At 32.2% G+C, this 17,546-nt stretch overlaps 1 protein-coding gene and 1 non-coding gene across 2 annotated transcripts in view; both read left to right on the top strand.

Moving 5' to 3' along the window:
- Positions 1-17,546, top strand: part of LOC118196241 (cardioacceleratory peptide receptor-like) — an 880,182-nt gene that overhangs the window by 169,468 nt on the left and 693,168 nt on the right. The gene's annotated exons all lie outside the window — the stretch shown is intronic.
- Positions 8,124-8,197, top strand: TRNAT-AGU (transfer RNA threonine (anticodon AGU)). Its single transcript has one exon. It is a non-coding gene; the product is annotated as a tRNA-Thr (tRNA).

The raw sequence follows: 17,546 nt of genomic DNA, 5'->3' as shown, positions 1-17,546 counted from the left end.
ATCATTAATTCATAGAAATGCACATTGCAGTTCAGATATACGAAAACTGAAACCCCATCTTTTATTTCGTTACATGTGTTAGGAAAAAAAACTGTATCGATTTACTTAACTTTTTTCGTGCGTCAAAAGATATTTTCATTGCGAGCAGGAAGAAACAACAAAATAAATAAGACTGCAAAAAATTTAAAACTCAGTTAATTAGTTTCGGTTCTATACTATTGTAGTATACGAAGCATTTAAGACTTTTTTAAAATTAAATTTACTGATTTAAAGTACTACAACACTTTAAATACAGAGGGTATTTACACACTTTTAAAACGATTTCGATAAAGATTACAGAAAAAAGAGCAAATACTTTGGAATAAAACTTTTTGGCAACAGCCTATTAATTCAAGTGACAAACATCATCTGCTACTTTTAAATTTGTTCTTCTTTTAAAATGTCGCATGCAAACAATCTGATGCTTGAATGATATATTTTTGCAAAGAGATATATACCCGAAAAGAAATATTCATATTCTGAAGTTAAAAAAAGATATGAAATGCACGGTACTGAAATTTCTAAGTGTAAAATAAGCAACACTATTAATCGGAAAGGGAAAATCCTTCAATCATTACGTCTAGATAGAAAAAAGACTCAAAATGAATACCCAAAAAGGTACGCACTGGTTCTAATGTTTCTAAAGTTAAATCGCTTGTAACAAAAGAAAAGATCGCGAACCAAAAATCAATTTCAAAGCCGTTAAATACATCTGTAGCAACAAAATAAAATCACAAATCAAGATTTACAGCTCAAAATGCATAATGTTCATCAGCTTTTGCCGAGATATATGGCTCAACATCGAAAACTTTGTTCAACTCTGTATGAAAAATATTTTTTCAGAAGATAAATGGCAACACATTGTTACTGTTGATAAAATCTAAATGACTGCAACCTAAATTTGTATTTATCCCTAAAAGACTGCAACAGAAAAGGTCTGTAGGTCTGTTTATCATAGAAAAAAGAGAAAAAATATACAAACCTGGTTCCGTCAATGCAAAGAAAGTTTCAGTAAGGGGATCATGACTGTAGCAGGATTCTCTTACAAAGGAAAATTAAAAGTAAGTAAAGTGGGAACAAAATTTAAAATTTACTCAACGTACTATAAAGAAAAAGTTTTACGGCAGATATTTACAGAAGAAATTGAATAATTTCTAAGAAGAAATTATTCAATTTCTTTATTCCAATGACATTCAAAGTTAGAAACTTCATCAAGACAACGAAACAAGTCATACTTCGAAACGTTCGACTGCATTCCATTGAATAAGGAAGACATATAGCAAATGTTGATAGAAATGTTGCATGTACACGAATTAAACGTATTCTTGCGAAATTTCCTGATGTTTCACTTATGAACTCTTGTGCGTTTGGTCTCTCGAAACGAATTCATTCTAAGCGCAAATCCACCACAACTGATGGACTCCTGTGCATTTGGTCTCTTGAAACGAATTCATTCTAAGAGCAAACCGACCACGATTGAGGGACACTTGTGCATTTGATCTCTCAAAACGAAGTCATTCTAAGCGCAAACCCACCACTATTGATGGAATCTGGAAAGTAATGGAAATTTTACGAAAAACCCCTTTATCATGGAAATCACGAAGCAGATTTTTATGATAGAAGAACCAAAAAAAAAAAAAAAAAAATGCTGGCATATTGAACATTTAACAAAAATACTCTTTACATTTTAAACATTAATTAAATGGCCCTAAAATCATTCTAAAAATGTGTAAAGATGCTCCGTAATCTTTACCATTCTGGTTATAAGATTTGATTGGATTATTTAATTTTTTTCGAAACACAGGATCTCTGTGACACCTGCGACTAAATACCATCTTATGTTTCACAGGAACGTTTTACGCGATGAAACCTGAAGGTCGTTTTGCCTTTCCTCTGAGTACCCACAATGTTTCGAAAGAATTTTTAGACAGTATTTTCCACATTCGTGAATGTTATCAAAACCGATTATGCCTATTTAAAATTACAATTATGAATGAAAGACAGGTTCACTTACCAGAAAACGTATCGTGCTCAGGTCATCAAAATTAGAGTTGAAAAACCCTGACATGAATTCAATATCTTGCCACACATACAAAACATTTTCGGCTTATTGATACTATTTTACGTAACCGAAATCCAGTAAGCATTGAAGAGCAATATTTGGAAAGAAGCCTTTTAAAACTTATAAGAATATAATTTATAGTTTTTTTTAATAATATACTCGTAATTTCGAAATAATAAATTTTCTGTGTTTTTAAGGTTATTTCCATGAATGCTTCAAGTATTCCGATAGTCTGTTTTATTACATTTGTTATTACGTAGAAGAGCTTATAAGGTATTTCTCCCGCCTCCCTAGCGTGCCTTCGTGGTGTAATGGTTCTGCACGCTGGGCTGGTATTCCAGAGGTTCGTGGTTCGATTCCAGGCGAAGGCGTTGCTAATCTTTCATCTATCCGGCTTTTCCAATTAACCTAATGTCTCTACAAGCTTATAATTTATAAGATCTGTTTGATTATTTAAATTTTTTATACGAGACAATTTAAGTCTAGAGAATATGGATATAAGGAAATACGCAATTTAATAGATAATGAAAATTTTAACGTAAACGTATTAAATTTTCGATAATAACTTCGTTTACTTACATCTGATGTTATTATATGTTTTAATCTAGTTTTTCAAATTATTCTACATGTCGCCAGAATAATGTAAACAATGCGCAAAATACATTGCATGGATACGTATAATACAAAAAAAAAAAAAAAAAAGAAGAAGAAGAAGAAGAAGAAAAAAAGACAATTATTAATTTATCCGGAATCACTAGAACATGATACATCAAATTTAAAAAAATATAAACACTAAAATAAGATTTCAATACGTCAAGACATAAATAGAGAATAAGCAAGAGAATTCAAAACAACAATGTTAATAATAATATAAAAAAATCCGAAAGTTTTCGGATTTTATATATTACGCCTTTTTTTTCGTTTACAGACACATACACGTTTCGAAAGCATTTGAGTTAACGACATTTTGGGTTAAAACTATTTAAAAGCAGCATATCTTTGGAATTTCCGACAGAGAGTCTTGAGCACTGGAGATTAACGTGTTTTATTCGCTACAGTGTTGCCAGTTCTCGCTTTGAAATTGTTGAGTGTTTTTATTAAAAATTCGTCTGAAGATTTAAAAAATATGAAATAGACAATAAATCAAATTCCAAATTCAGGCTTCCAGGTGCCCATGATCGGATGGAGTGTTATGTCATTCAAAAACCTTTTGCCTAAGATCTAAAAACCTTTTACCTTTTTGCCTAGACTGTCAGATAAAACAGATTCTTTTCGGATATGTATATATAGGAGTGTATTTAGATGATAGTGAATTTTGAAACTAATCAAAATAAATAATTAAATTAAATTGCATTCTGTGCCTAACAGAATCGATAGGCGAATGAAATAACAAAGCCATTTCATGCCGTTTCTTCTACATTATGTCTGTGGCGATGCAATTAATGGGGGATATTCTAAAAGATAAGGGACTTTTTTTTATTTGTAACATCATTGCTTTCTAGCATACGTTTTCAGGCATGAACAAAACTAATAAATTCTGTAAAGCTTGCTGTAGGGTGACAAAGAAGTGTTAAGCAAAATAATGACAAGCGGAAAGTGGGTGTGCATCTTCAAAATTTAGAGCGTAATATCTACTTCCTCGAGTAGTTAGGGGAATGAGAAAGGAGAGAATTATGTTAGTGGGATAAGAATTTTAAAATAGCGAAGTGAGTTCATTACTTCGTAGGAGATATAACGTCGCATTGTTATTTCTGTTTAAAAAGGTTTTCGTATGCATAGGATTTTAGTTTTACGTTTGCTACTACATAAATCTGTGCAATGTTTTGTAAGTATCATGTGACAACCATTGATTTCGAAATAACGTGTTACAAAAAAATTAGTTACCAATTTGATTTTTTTATATTTTTTTCTTTACTGCATTCATAATGACAGGAAGAAGTTATTACATTTACCTGCTTCCATTTATTAATCTCATTGGATTTAGATATTTGTGCTTTATGAATGCAAAATTTGTTGTTTTTAAAGCGCGAATGAAGTTACGTGGCTTAATTCCATGAAAATAAAAGCAGTCTATGAAAATAACCACTGTTACCACTATGGAACTCAGAACAGAAATAAGAGTTTCCCTCTTCTGCAAGCCTTCGTAGTGTAATGATTTAACGTTCAGTACACTCGGCGCGTATTCGAGAGGTACCGGTTGGAGTCCCGGCAAGGGCTGTACTCTTGCTTTAAAAAAAAAAAAAAAAAAAAAATTATAAATCTACAGTGGCGCCCGAACTAAAAAATGTGAAATGTGATGAATGATTATTCTTCACCACCAGATTTTTGGCGACTGGGTCCCCTAATCCCCATTCGCCCTTTAAAAGGCGGGGTACATAAGGTATTGTCTCTCTCTTTTCCGCATGCCTTCGTGGTGTAACGATTACCCCACTCGGTGCATATCCGAGAGGTCCAGGTTCGAGTCCCGGCGAAAGCATTGAACATTTTTCATATACTCCTGCTTCAAAATAATCTAATATCTCTACAGAGCAACCAAATTATTTCCATTACGAGCATCAATCATCTTCCAAAACTAGAAAAACGAAAGCCCTAGGGAGCTAAGGTCATGTGGGTTCTAAGACCGTCGGGAGCAGTGAATAATAGTAAGTATAAAAATAATTATGAATAAGCGATAAGTAATACAATTAAATAAAATATAAAAAGATAAATAAAAATATTATTAAACAAACTGTAAGTAATAAATAAAATTCAATAAAATGTAAAAAGATAGACAAGACATATTAATAAATAAAATAAAAATATAAATAAAAGTATTATTAAACAAACTGTAAGTAATAAATAAAATTAAATTAAATGTAAAAAGATAGACAAAAAAATTAATAAATAAAATATGTCAATGATAAAAAAGGAAATAATAAATTCAAATATCGTTAATTTTCAATAATATTATAAATTATATGAAAAATTGTAAATTAATAAAAAGTTGAAACTTAGTGTCATCAAAATCCAGTGAAATAATTTTAAAAAAAATTTTAAATTTGAGTAAGTTAGTAACAACAAGATATGGAATCGAGGAAGAAAGAGAAAAGTTTCTTTAAACAGCATTTTTTGCTGCCAAATGAAATTACATCTTTATTTAAACTCAGCATTCTCGATCAGATATATTCATCCGAAGCCTTTTTGACCACATATGACTCCTCTTTGTGAAAGGAAACGTTCTATTTAAACGATCTTTATCCTTAGATTCTTAAGTCTTCCCACGTATTGCTCTTGCTTCAGATATCATTTAGTTCGCAAACAGCAACAAATTTTCAGAACTAATTCTTGATATTGTTGCGTGCATACGGGTACACAATAGACTGAATGCAGAAGTCCGATAAAAAGTTAACAAAATTTAATCTTACCGAAAGTAATATAACAAAAACGCTGCATTTTTCCTTAAATATATTCCTACAAAATCACAATATCACGCAATATAATCAGTGGCTATATTTTAAACTACTAAAACATTAAATAAAATGCAATCCAAAGAGCAGAGACAGCGAATCCGATTTCACTGCGAATTCGCTATAATCAACAGGCAACAGTTATCTTAACAACAATAACTGAGTAAACAACTGAACTGAGATGTTTTTCTCCGGCTTTTATAAGCTTTTTAATCACTTACGAGAAACATCTGGTAATTTCTATTTTCTCGAGGTTTTTGGAAAGCAAAAGAGTAGAATTACAGTTACAGCTAGCGCACAATTACATTTATTCAATTTAAATATAAATTACCAGATATATATTTATTAAATGCGCGTGATCCTGTATTTTTACTTTTTAGGCATAGCTTTCTCTTAAAACTCGTCATGCGCTGCATTGCACGGGGAAGTAAAACAATTTTAATTACAATTCTACTAAAAATAGCTAACTAAATAAAAAATCCGTAACAATATCATTTTTATTAACTACTAAATAAACTGCTACGTTAACAGAATTTCCTGTTATTGTTCCGATTCATTTACAAAGCAAAGCATCATTTACAAAAGCAAAGTTCCTGGCACCTACCAATGTTACAATGTACTTAAGACCATTGAATATTGGAAGTTTCGCCTGGGATCGACTCCATTCGAACGTACTGGCTGCATGGTCTTCGTAGTTTTTCCCATATGTGAGATGAATGCGAGTTTTCTCCGAAAGTCCGTGGGGACATTCCCTTCGAAAGTCCACCACGAAGGCATATCGCCTTAGGCAGATAGCCCTCGTGTGACTTTTCTGCATTTAACTACCTTGAACAAAGCTCTTCTTATGTGGGGTTTCGGCTGATGCCGAATGCCGTAGAGCCCGGCTGGGGCTGAAGTCCTTAAAAAAAGCTGGCTGTGCGAAGAAGCACATGCCAGGAAGGGGATAGAATGTACTGACTTCGGTGCATTTTGAACGGATTTATAAGTAACAGTCTTAAAAATTTTTATTCATCGACCCTAGAATTGGCTTTTTATGATCTCACATCTGATTTCCTCCTAGAAACCATTTTTGGAAAATTAGGACACTAGAACTCGAAATCTTTCATACAGTATATATGGATGGGTAAGTATTCCTCATCCTACAGCGAGAAAAATAAATGTTTCAAATTATTCAATAACTGTACAAGGACACTACGAGGAAAAAGTGTTTATAACATTTCCTATCTGAGGTTTTTCCCCTCCCCAGAAAGTGAGCGTTGTGTCGTTGTTTGGTTTTATCTTTTGAGGCCTTTGTTTTATTGTAAAATAACCTTTCTATTTTTTTTTTTAATCTTTTGTGTTTCATCTTTATGAATGCCCTATATATTCGCGATATTTTCAAACATTTTTCAATTATTTATGAAGAATTTCTACATATGGGGAAACATAATTTTAAAAGACATAATTTCAGTAAATACCACATAAATTCTTCAAAAAGTAATTCTTCCCTTTTTCAATGAATCTAATGCGCAAAAGCTAACCTCTATAATTTTTACAGTTTTTTAAATAAAATGTAAATGAAAAAACATGACATCACATTTTGTGCAAGGAAAATAAAACTTAAAACTATCCATTATAATAATTAAACCTGTTTAAAATAAAATATATTGTTGGATAACTGATTATAATATTTCAATCGAGTTAGAGTATGTTTGCGAAATTAAATATGTTAATTATTTCAAAAATCCAAAAATATTCCTTCTGAGCATTTTCTTGGCAACGGGGGATACGTTTCAGCATAGAAATCTTGCTTTTATTTGGTTACATCGAGATTACAATATAATGTATTTCTCCCGCCTTCTTAGCATGAATTTGTAGTGTGGTGGTCTGCAAGCTGGGCGCGTGTTCCAGAGGTTCGTGGTTCGATTCCCAGCGAGAGCAGGAACAGGAAAAGAACAGGAATACATTAGGATCAAAATGTTTGTTTTAGCCCCAAGCCCAAGTGATCACCTGAGGTTGGTCACAATTTGTGACACGACTCAATCGTGTTTAAAATGTCCATGGAAGCTGAAAATAGCATGCGCTGTTATCCAGCGAATGCATTTTATGTTGATTGGCATATTTCAGTTCTGAGAACATAACGCAAGACTTGGTTTGGTGCACTCATGTTTTCAAATTTCCCCATATCCGATAAGTCATCACCAAATTGCCAGCCTCATTTGCATAAATCTCGTACATTAATTTATGTGAGCATCATCTGTTAATGAGTTTTCCGACTGAATTTGTCAGAGCTGTCGGATCTGTCTTCAGTACTTCTCAGTTTTAAAGTGAAATGACAATTCCAAATGGAGCACTAAACAAGATAATTTATTACTTAACTATTTGTCATTGAATTGAATTGAATTATTATCCTCAAAATGCTATTAGTCTGAAAACACGATTTTGCCCTCATTCACATTCGTTCTGTTCCACTATAAATCCGCTGTTCTACTTTTCATTCGAGTCTCCTGCCATTTAAACAAATGCATAATATTTATCTTACAGATTTAATGTGTCGGTTACTGATTGACAAAATAAATCAAACGGTTCGAAGAGAAGGCGCCGTGGCTTAGTTGGTTAAAGCGCCTGTCTAGTAAACAGGAGATCGTGAGTTCGAATCTCGCCGGTGCATATTTTATTATGGTTTTGGCATTCTCATAATGTGTTTCACTGAAAGTTTCTATTGAATTAAATACCAAAACAAAATGTGAATAAAATTTGAATAAAATTTATATTTATAATAAAAAAAATCTGACAGCTCTCAGACTTTACATTACGCCCAGAGGGGCGTATTTTCAACGCTTTGTATGTTACCATTATTTATTAAATATAATGTTCTTCGTACTTAAACCACAAAATTCAATTCAACAGCATTGTCGCAAAATAATTTTAAAATGAGCGTATCTTTAGAATTTCCGACACACAGTCTCGCGCGCTGAAGATAATAAGATTAATTATTATTATTATTTTCATGTACAGTGTTACCATTGCTCGCTTTGAAATCACTGAGTTTATTAATTAAAAATTCTTTAATGTTTGACAAAATATGAAATAAATGATAAAACAAATTCCAAATTTGGGCTTCCAGATGCCCATTAGTCGAGTGGAAACATACCTTATTCAAAATTCGATGGCTCTAGGTACCGTTGTTTTATCACAATGCGAGAAACATATATACATTTATGCAGATTCTTCATTATTTAATTTCTTTAAATATAATACAGGGCTGTAATATTTTGTGCCAACGGTTAGAAAAGTGAATCAACGCAGAACGTGAATCGACGCAAAATGCCAAAACGAAATTAATAGCCCTTCTGGGTTACCGCCCTTTGGGCTAATAAAAAGATTAAAATTGCTTTTAAATAATTTAAATATGAATAAATAAGCTATTAAAACTAGCTTTTTAATAGCTTATGACAAAATAATCTATTCAAAAGCAATAAATGCAGTTCTTAAAAGTATTTTTATTTTTAACTGTCATTGATTTAAATAAAATGCCTTTAATTGACCTTAAATATATTTACAGAATTATGTTAAATATTTTTTTTTTGCTTTTCAAACATAAAGAAAATATATAACTTCATTATGTTATGTTAAACATATATTCATCTAAAAATAATATCTTATAAAATGGTTCGCTATTCGACCTAGGTCATCTATACTTATAAGACATATTAAACTTCAAATGAACCTTTTTGGGCAAGAGTTAAAATCTGAACCCATTTAGAGCTTTTTCGAGTTTTTAAACATTTTCAGTTTATTCCTTTCACTAACAAGTTTAATTTTATTTTACATATTGGCTTATTTATTTTTTAACTTTTCTTTAGGGTTTTCCCGAAAGTCTGGAAATTTTAATTTTAGGAGTTAAGCCATGACTTTTTTTGTTGTTATTGAAATAAAAATCCTCCATTTAAAATAAGAGTAATTACTACAAAACTCGCTTTTCTTTCGTTATTTATTATTTATTTTATGTCTTTTTTAAAAATAATTTATGAGATTTTGATTCGTCGTGTAAATCTTTTTTTAAATCAAAATGCAAGTTACATGTGTTTTCACATTATTTATCACATAAAATGTGTTAAATAATCCTACTAAGAATATTCGCATGTTTTTCTATGTTTATTCCTGTCAAGCTCGTGATTACTTAATAAAAAAGTACCTTTCGAATGTATTCTGCAGAAAGTTCTGTTATGCATGTTTTCATTGCGCATTTTAATTAGCATTTACTAGTGGCATTTTCCATATGCGTATAATTGTTTTTTTAAAGATGAATAAAATAACTCCACCATTCTTTCTAATATTTAAGTGCAACGGTAACATCAATGCCTGAAAAAAGGCGCCCATAAGCTAAAGCACAAACAAAGGAAATCCAGTTTCTTTGACCTTCATTAGTCACGGTTGCAGCGCCTGCCTCCATCTTTCACTGCAAGTTACTACAAAGAAAAAAAAAATAAGGAAAAAAAAAAAAAAAAATCGCCAGTATTTATTTCGAAGTGCTTTCCAGGCAGAGAAGAAGAAATGAACGCGCAGTTGGAGCTAAGTTACACAGCCTACCCGATGGATTTAATTGCTAAGCATAAATAACAGATCTTGTAGGAACGGAAATTAATTTTAGCTCCGAACTAATCTTTTCGGCACCACGTTCGATTTCTGTCATATATTTTCCCTGGTCTTTTTAAGGTTTTTCTTTCTTCTTTTTCTTTCGCTTCAGAATTTGAAAATAGAGTCATTTTTTTTTAATTATAATTTTCCCCCCCGGTTTGAATGCCCTCGCGCAGTATATCTTACGTTACAAAGTTTACGCGCATGATAACATAACAAATTATGTCTTGATTTAAATGACATTGCTCAGTGATAAATTTCTGATTTCTAAAGACAGCTATACTATTAAAATATGTGCGAGTGTCTGTCTGTCTGTTTGTGGCATCATCTCCTCCAGAACGGTGGGGAACTGAGTTTCGAGAGAGGTACACTCGGATTGCGAAAATTCGACCATTCTCATCCTTGTATGACTTTAATCGGCAGAGATATTAATTGAAAACTATGAAAACGATAATATTCGAACACATTTTCCCGAGTGGCAACAGTCTCGCGCGCTGGAGATAAAAATCTGCTTTATTTCGAAAAGTGTTGCCACTGCTCTCTTTTAAATTGTAGAGTTCGCTCAGAAAAATTTTGTAAATTCTACAAAATATGAAATAAAAATAGCATTACCAAACATTAAATATATTATTATTATTATTACTATTATTATTATTATTATTATTATTATTATTATTATTATTATATAAGGTCATAACCTGACGTTGAAGAAAGCACGCGATTGCAAGTGATGTCATTGCATGTCGAAAAATATTCGTCAATGTCAGCATATTAATTAAACAGCTGATGCTGGCAACTGTTTTGTTTCAGATTAAGATAAGAGTTACGGTATCTTATTGACACTTTAATTCTTTTATTGATCTTGAGAAAAAGTTGCTATACTGCATTAAATTTAAATCATGACGTCATAAGTATACGTGTTAACCTGACGTGTCAAAAGTTTTTGTTTCCTGGTTCAGCCAAAAAAAAAAAAAAAAAAAAAAAATACGAATTGGTTGTTGCTTTAAGAATGAACTGATTTATTTCATACCGAAATAGGTGTATATAGAACTTGTAAATTTTTCCTTTGGCCGCAGTCCGTTCATCTGGCGGGCTTGCCAGCTTTTATGTTATGAAATAAGATTTGTTCATTTACTTGTTAGTCCAAAGGGGATTTGTCCCTGAGGGACTATTGTTTTCGTTTTGAGATTTTGCGTCGAATCACTCTGAATGTTCGTTTCACTTTTCAAACTGTTGCCACCAAATATTATCGCACTGTATTATATTTGAAGAAATTAAATAATGAAGAACCTGCATAAATGATATATGTTTCTCGCATTGTGATAATACAACGAATTTTAAATGACGTAATCCTACTGCGAATATGGGCATGTGGAAGCCAAATTTAAAATTTGTTTTATTATCGATTTCATTTTTTGTAAAACTTTAACGAATTTTTGACTAACAAACTCAAGGATTTAAAAGCGAGCAATGGCAACGTTGCACAGAAAAAACATTTTTATCTCCAGCGCGCGAGACTGTGTATCGGAAATTTTAAAGATATGCTTAGTTTAAAACTATTTTGCGATAATGCCCTTGAACTGAATTTTATGGTTTAAGTGCGAAGAACATGATATTTAATAAATAAAGGTAACGGACAAACTGTTAAAAAACTGCCCCTTTGGACGTAGTTTAAAATCTGAAACCTTTCAAATTTTCTTTTTTTTTCCTTTTATTTGTTTTGTTTATTCATGTATTGTATTCATTCCTCCTGTTCATGGATAGCCGAGTGTGTCTCATTTTGTTATTCACTTTCTATTCATACCTACAACTGGCGATGAGGCAAAACGACTGCTTTCCGTTTTTCATAGAAATAGGCTTAGTGAAATCGTCGATAACTCTAATACTAATTTTTAAGATTGCTTATAATTAGCATTTGAAAGTTAGTATGCAGATCACTCTATCTCACAGTATAAAATAATAAAGAACGTATGCCAACATCTTTCTTGCTAAAGAAGTATGCTCAGTATGCTTCATATATTTAAAAGATCTTCATATATCTAACAACGATTTATTCATTTGTTCATATATCTAAAAGGTTTCATGTCTGCTTACTTCTACACAGTTAACACGGAATTTTGATGAAAATTCTAGATTGAATGAGTTATTCTACGGCGGATTAGATCAATAGGATGCAGTACCTGGTTCAGATTATGGGCTGCGATCATGAAAGCTGGAAGCAGTGTCTAAACATAGCTCCGAAATTTTTTAAATAACTGTTTCAGTAAATATTTTCAACTCTAAAAAAGTTTAATGCACCTTTCCTATGCAATGTCTCATTCATCAAATTGAAAAAGGAAACTTCGCTTCTTCGAAACTTCATGTGTTTTGTTAGCTGTTTACTATCAACACGAGAAATCCAAAAGAGGCCCTGACACGGAATTTTCAGATAAGTAACATTCTGTTCTCTATACAATATATGTTTCTCTATCACTAGAGTGCCATTAAATTTCTTTATTTATTATTTTTCATAAGATTCTAGCATTATACAATAGTTATAGTAGCAAGTCATGTGGTTCTTTTCTTCGTAACTATTCCGTAGAGACGCCACATTCCTTATCAGTAGTCCGTTCTTATCAGCAATTCACACCCTTCGGAGGCCCCCCTCTTTGTGCTTAGGAATTTCTTGAGAGGGAAAAAATGGGGATCTCTTGACCATCGATGAATATAGATTGTGATTTTTGTAACTAAGATCCCCGACCTTTTTTTTTCAAGTATCAAACTTGGAATTATGATCAAATATAAATACAGAGTGACGGAATTTATTAAACTTGTACTATAATAAATTACAACGGTTAAATTAGTAAATTAATTTTATATTTAACTAATATTTAAGAAAAATAAACTGTATAATTTATTTTTGTTGATATGCTCTCACACTGTGTATAGATTTGTGATTTTGTCAATTACTGTTTTTCTGAAATATACATGAATTTTTTGGGAACGGCAATAGTTAATGTTACTTTAGTTAAAATATTATGTACATCTCTGTGATGATAAATGTCTTTTCTAGTTAGGTCTCAAGATAAGGGCATATACACATTACCATGTAGGAATTCATTCATTTATTTTTTTTTTTTTTTATTAAACTTAGCTAAAGTTTGCTTCTTAAAGACACTAATTTTTGCAGATGAACTCCTTAACTACACTCATAGACACAATCGTATTTTAGGATATTTTCTACTTCTTTTCCTTTTCTTTCTATAGGCCCTTCCCCCCCCTCTATTATTTTTGGGCCATTTATTTTAAATTTTATTTTGTCCCATCTTTTCTTTCTGGCCTTTTGAACTCGTAAAAAATGTAGGAAGTTCCTTTTTACTCTCCTCAAATACTCTATGTACCTTTCCTTCGCACCTATGCTTGATTTTTCGCCCATCGGTGCAGAAAGACTTAGCGGGTGCAAAACAAGACATCTGTCTACTTTGTCTGTCTGTCTCAGTACCTGGTTCAGATTAGAGAAGGCTCATCCAAGCGGCAGCTCATTTTCCGCCAACTGCAACTCACGAACGCCGCAGATTAACCGTAATTCGCCGGAATAACACCAATTAATCGAAACTAATAACCGCCGTTATTACGCAATCAGAGTACCCCCTGCGTTATGCGCTTCGTCGATGTATCACCCCTCCCTCCACTCTTCGGTTCACTTTGACAGTGCTACGTCACCCTCTTCACCATCACAGCCCTTCACCATTGTGTTCCTTGTTGGACTCCAGCCAGTTTAGTGACGAAACACATGCTCCTGCGTATGATAACTTTATATTTTATTTCTGAACATTCGGATAGTTTATATTTGTTTCGGCTTTGTCTGTATTGTTCGGTAGACAGTGGCTCGTCAAACGGTGTACTGTGTACTTTAAGCGAAATTCCCTTTTAATCTAGGGGCTCACAGACTGTGCGGTTACACATAAGCTAAGTTTTTAAAAACCAAATTTTAAATTGCCCTATAAATTCAGCTATATGTATGACCAAATGTGAGAATAACTGGTCATCTACTTTTTCTAGATCTGTCAAATGACCTGAAGGTAACTTAACGTTCGCCGGCAGCTCCCTTTCGAAGAATAGGCGTGAAAACATTATGAAATGAAAACGTTTGCCGACAGTAACTTCTCTTGCATACGATATTTTCTATTAGGTGGACGACAACGATGTTAGTAATAAAATAAAGAACGAAATTCACTAAAACTTACCTCTGTGCGAAAGATGGTTCAAGAACTGCTAAACAATTCCTTAACCTATTGATTAACGTATATTAAGATCAAGTAAAATAAAAATTTAAAAAAAAAGGAACTAAAAAATCTGAAAGCTTTCAGATTTCAGAATTTTATATTACGCCAAAGGGGCGTTTTTTTAATGTTTTTGTGTGTTACATTTATATATTAAGTATCATGTTCTTCACATTTAAACCATAAACTTTAATTCAATGTCAATATCACAAAATACTCAAAAAGAGCATATCTTTAGAATTTCCGATACACAGCCGAGTGCGTTGGAGATATATTTTTTTTTTTTTTTTTTTCATACAGAATTGCCAGTATTCGCTTTGAAATCGTTGAGTTTTTTAATCAAGAATTCGTTAAAGTTTTGCAAAATATGAAATACATCATAAAAATGTTACAAATTTGGGTTTTCAGATACCCATATTAGAGTGGAGGACTACGTTATTCAAGATTTGATGTCTCACAGTGCGAGAAACATACATGCATTCATGCAGATTCTTCATTCATGCAAGCAAACGTTTTGAAATAAAATCATCGGCAATCATTGTTTATCCTAACTTCTTCAATAAGAGGGTTAGAAATACCATTTTTAGACAAGGCATACCAAATAAGGAATTTCAATTCAAATTTTATCAATTTTCCTGGAAATTTTCTCGATATTTCTGGTACCTTTTATGAAGTTGGTAGTAAATGTACAAGGAAAATGTTTCCCATCATTCTGAGCCCAACAGCAACCGAGCGGTAAAATCGCTGAATAGTGGTAGTTAGGACCAGTGGTAGTGAAGAGTGGTAGTTCGAAATCAGGGCTGTCTGCATTGGGCGCCTTCGTGGCTTTTACCACGTTTTTCGTGTTTACGAGACAGTTCCCTTAGAAAATTCTCCGCGAAGGCATCCCTCCCCTTATCAAATATCTGTGGGTCCATTTGCCGTAATAAACTAAACAAAAGCAACCCATCATCCTAAATGATATGTTTCTTTCATCTACGAAAATCTCCTTAGAAGATTTCAAACTGAATTTTTGAAGATTTTTGAACTGTTTGTAGCCAATATTTGTAATTCCTCTTATTTGATTTTGTAATGATTTTCTTCTCAATGCATTTTTAACCGCCATGCGCTATAGTTCCCCAGTTTCGAAGAGCTTCTTCTGCTTTGATGTCAGTCATTTGTAGATATTTCTTGATTTACTGCTTGGGATTTTTTCGTTCTTCAGGAGTAAAATGTCTTCGTATGTGAATTCAGAAGCATTAATCTCGATAGATCTTGTTATGCAAGTAATAGAATAAAGAATTTGAAACATGTTCAGAGTATGATTTCTGAGAAGAACTTTGGAAAGAATCGAAATAAAAGTCTATATATTAAAATTTATTGTAAACAAAATCTTTTAGATTTTTGTTGTGAACAAAAACTTTACGTAAAAGCTAAGCAAAAATGTTACCCGATTTTTAAAATATGAGGAATGTGTCTTGTCTAGTATCTTCTGTTATAAACGTTAATTTTATGAATTCAGATGCTTAGAAGATTACTTCAAAATCATAACATACGCATTGAGATTTAACACAGTAAACTTTTAGTCTTCGATTAGTGTAGCTTAAGGCAGAGGATTAAAATTAAGAGTCCGTAAAAATGACGTTGTTCAATATTTTGCACCGAATAAGTCTTTTTATTTCCTTTTACGAAGTAAAAAGGAAGTATTGTAATCGCGAAAAATTTCGGGTATCATATTTTAACGAAAATATTCATTTTCACCGCTATCGAATGCAGTTTAACGATGTTTTTGCGTGACATCTATGCGTAAGGACAGAATAAAAGACTCTTTTTTCCCCAAAAAATGATAAAACTGATTTAAAAGAGATTCAGGAAGAGAATTTTTTGTGGTGCTGTACGTACATATGTATCTCGCATAACTCAAAAGCAAGTAGCCTCAGAACGTTGAAATTTTGCATATAGGATTGCTGTAACAGGTAGATGTGCACCTCCTATTTTGGTTGCAATCGGTTGCACCAACAGTATATAAATACTATACGTATATATATAATCACTCTGCTACCCGGCTCAGTGATTTCAGTTTCTTTATTCTTATATGTTTGTAAATTGTGCATTTTTTGCTTTAAAGAGGATCGAATTGTGTTGTTTTTATCTTCGGTTAAGGTTTTTATGCCTTTAATAAATCTGCATGCAATATTTGTAGAATTATCAGCAATTTAAAAGTTGGTGCCGCTAAACCTAATATTTTTTTTTTCATGGCGGCCAATGCTTGTTTACATTTGGAACATCAAAATAGTAGATTGTTGCCAATCTAGAGAGACTAGGCTTCGCAACAACAAAGATAACGCCTCCTTACACAATCACTCATCTGCTCTTGTTGCACTGTAAATACTTTTATTAATTTAAATAAAGTTGCTGCTTCTACACAGGGGAAGGCATGGGACATATGCCTGTTTACCACTGTTAAACACCAGGCGTCCCCGTCTTCCGTCACCTGTCACCTCCTTTCATTGTTGCGAATTAAATCATACTTAATCCCTTCTGGAATTTATTCGAGGAAATACGTGTTTAAGATTTATCGTAATTTTTAATATAGATATTTTGAGTTTTTATGTATTTTTGCCTTGTCGCGAAGTGAGAACTGAATTAATTGAATGAGAATTACTGAATCGTCTGTGAAAAACTGTTTCTTTATTTTCTTTTCTTGTTTTGTGTTTCCTTAATTTATTTTATACATCGTTTTAGATTTATTATAGTATTTGAATAGAACATGTTGCAAGGATTAGATAATTCTTCAAATGATATAAATTTTGTGCGTTCTGAGTTATAAAATGAATGAAATGTAACCTTTATGCACTATCTACGAAGTAGATTTAATTCAATTCAAAAAGCTTAAATGAAATGCAAGAAAAAAAAACGCGTATAATTTAATATTCGATACAAGGAAGTTATGTGGTGTACACATCATATTTTTTCTTATACATTCTCTAATGCTGATTTCAACTAAGACTTTCGATTGCTGTTATCGACAAGTTTAAAATTAAGTCGCTCGCTAGCGGCACTTAATAAAAAATCTGATGTGGACACCACATGACTTTCTTGTACGACCTATTAAATTATATGTATAATTTAATAGTA

Source organism: Stegodyphus dumicola, chromosome 3, assembly GCF_044657685.1.
Source record: "Stegodyphus dumicola isolate Sdum_Otavi_A_Nest chromosome 3, ASM4465768v1".
NCBI lineage: Eukaryota > Metazoa > Arthropoda > Arachnida > Araneae > Eresidae > Stegodyphus > Stegodyphus dumicola.
Note: the sequence above shows the minus strand (reverse complement) of the source record. Positions and strands in the feature narration are given on the sequence as shown.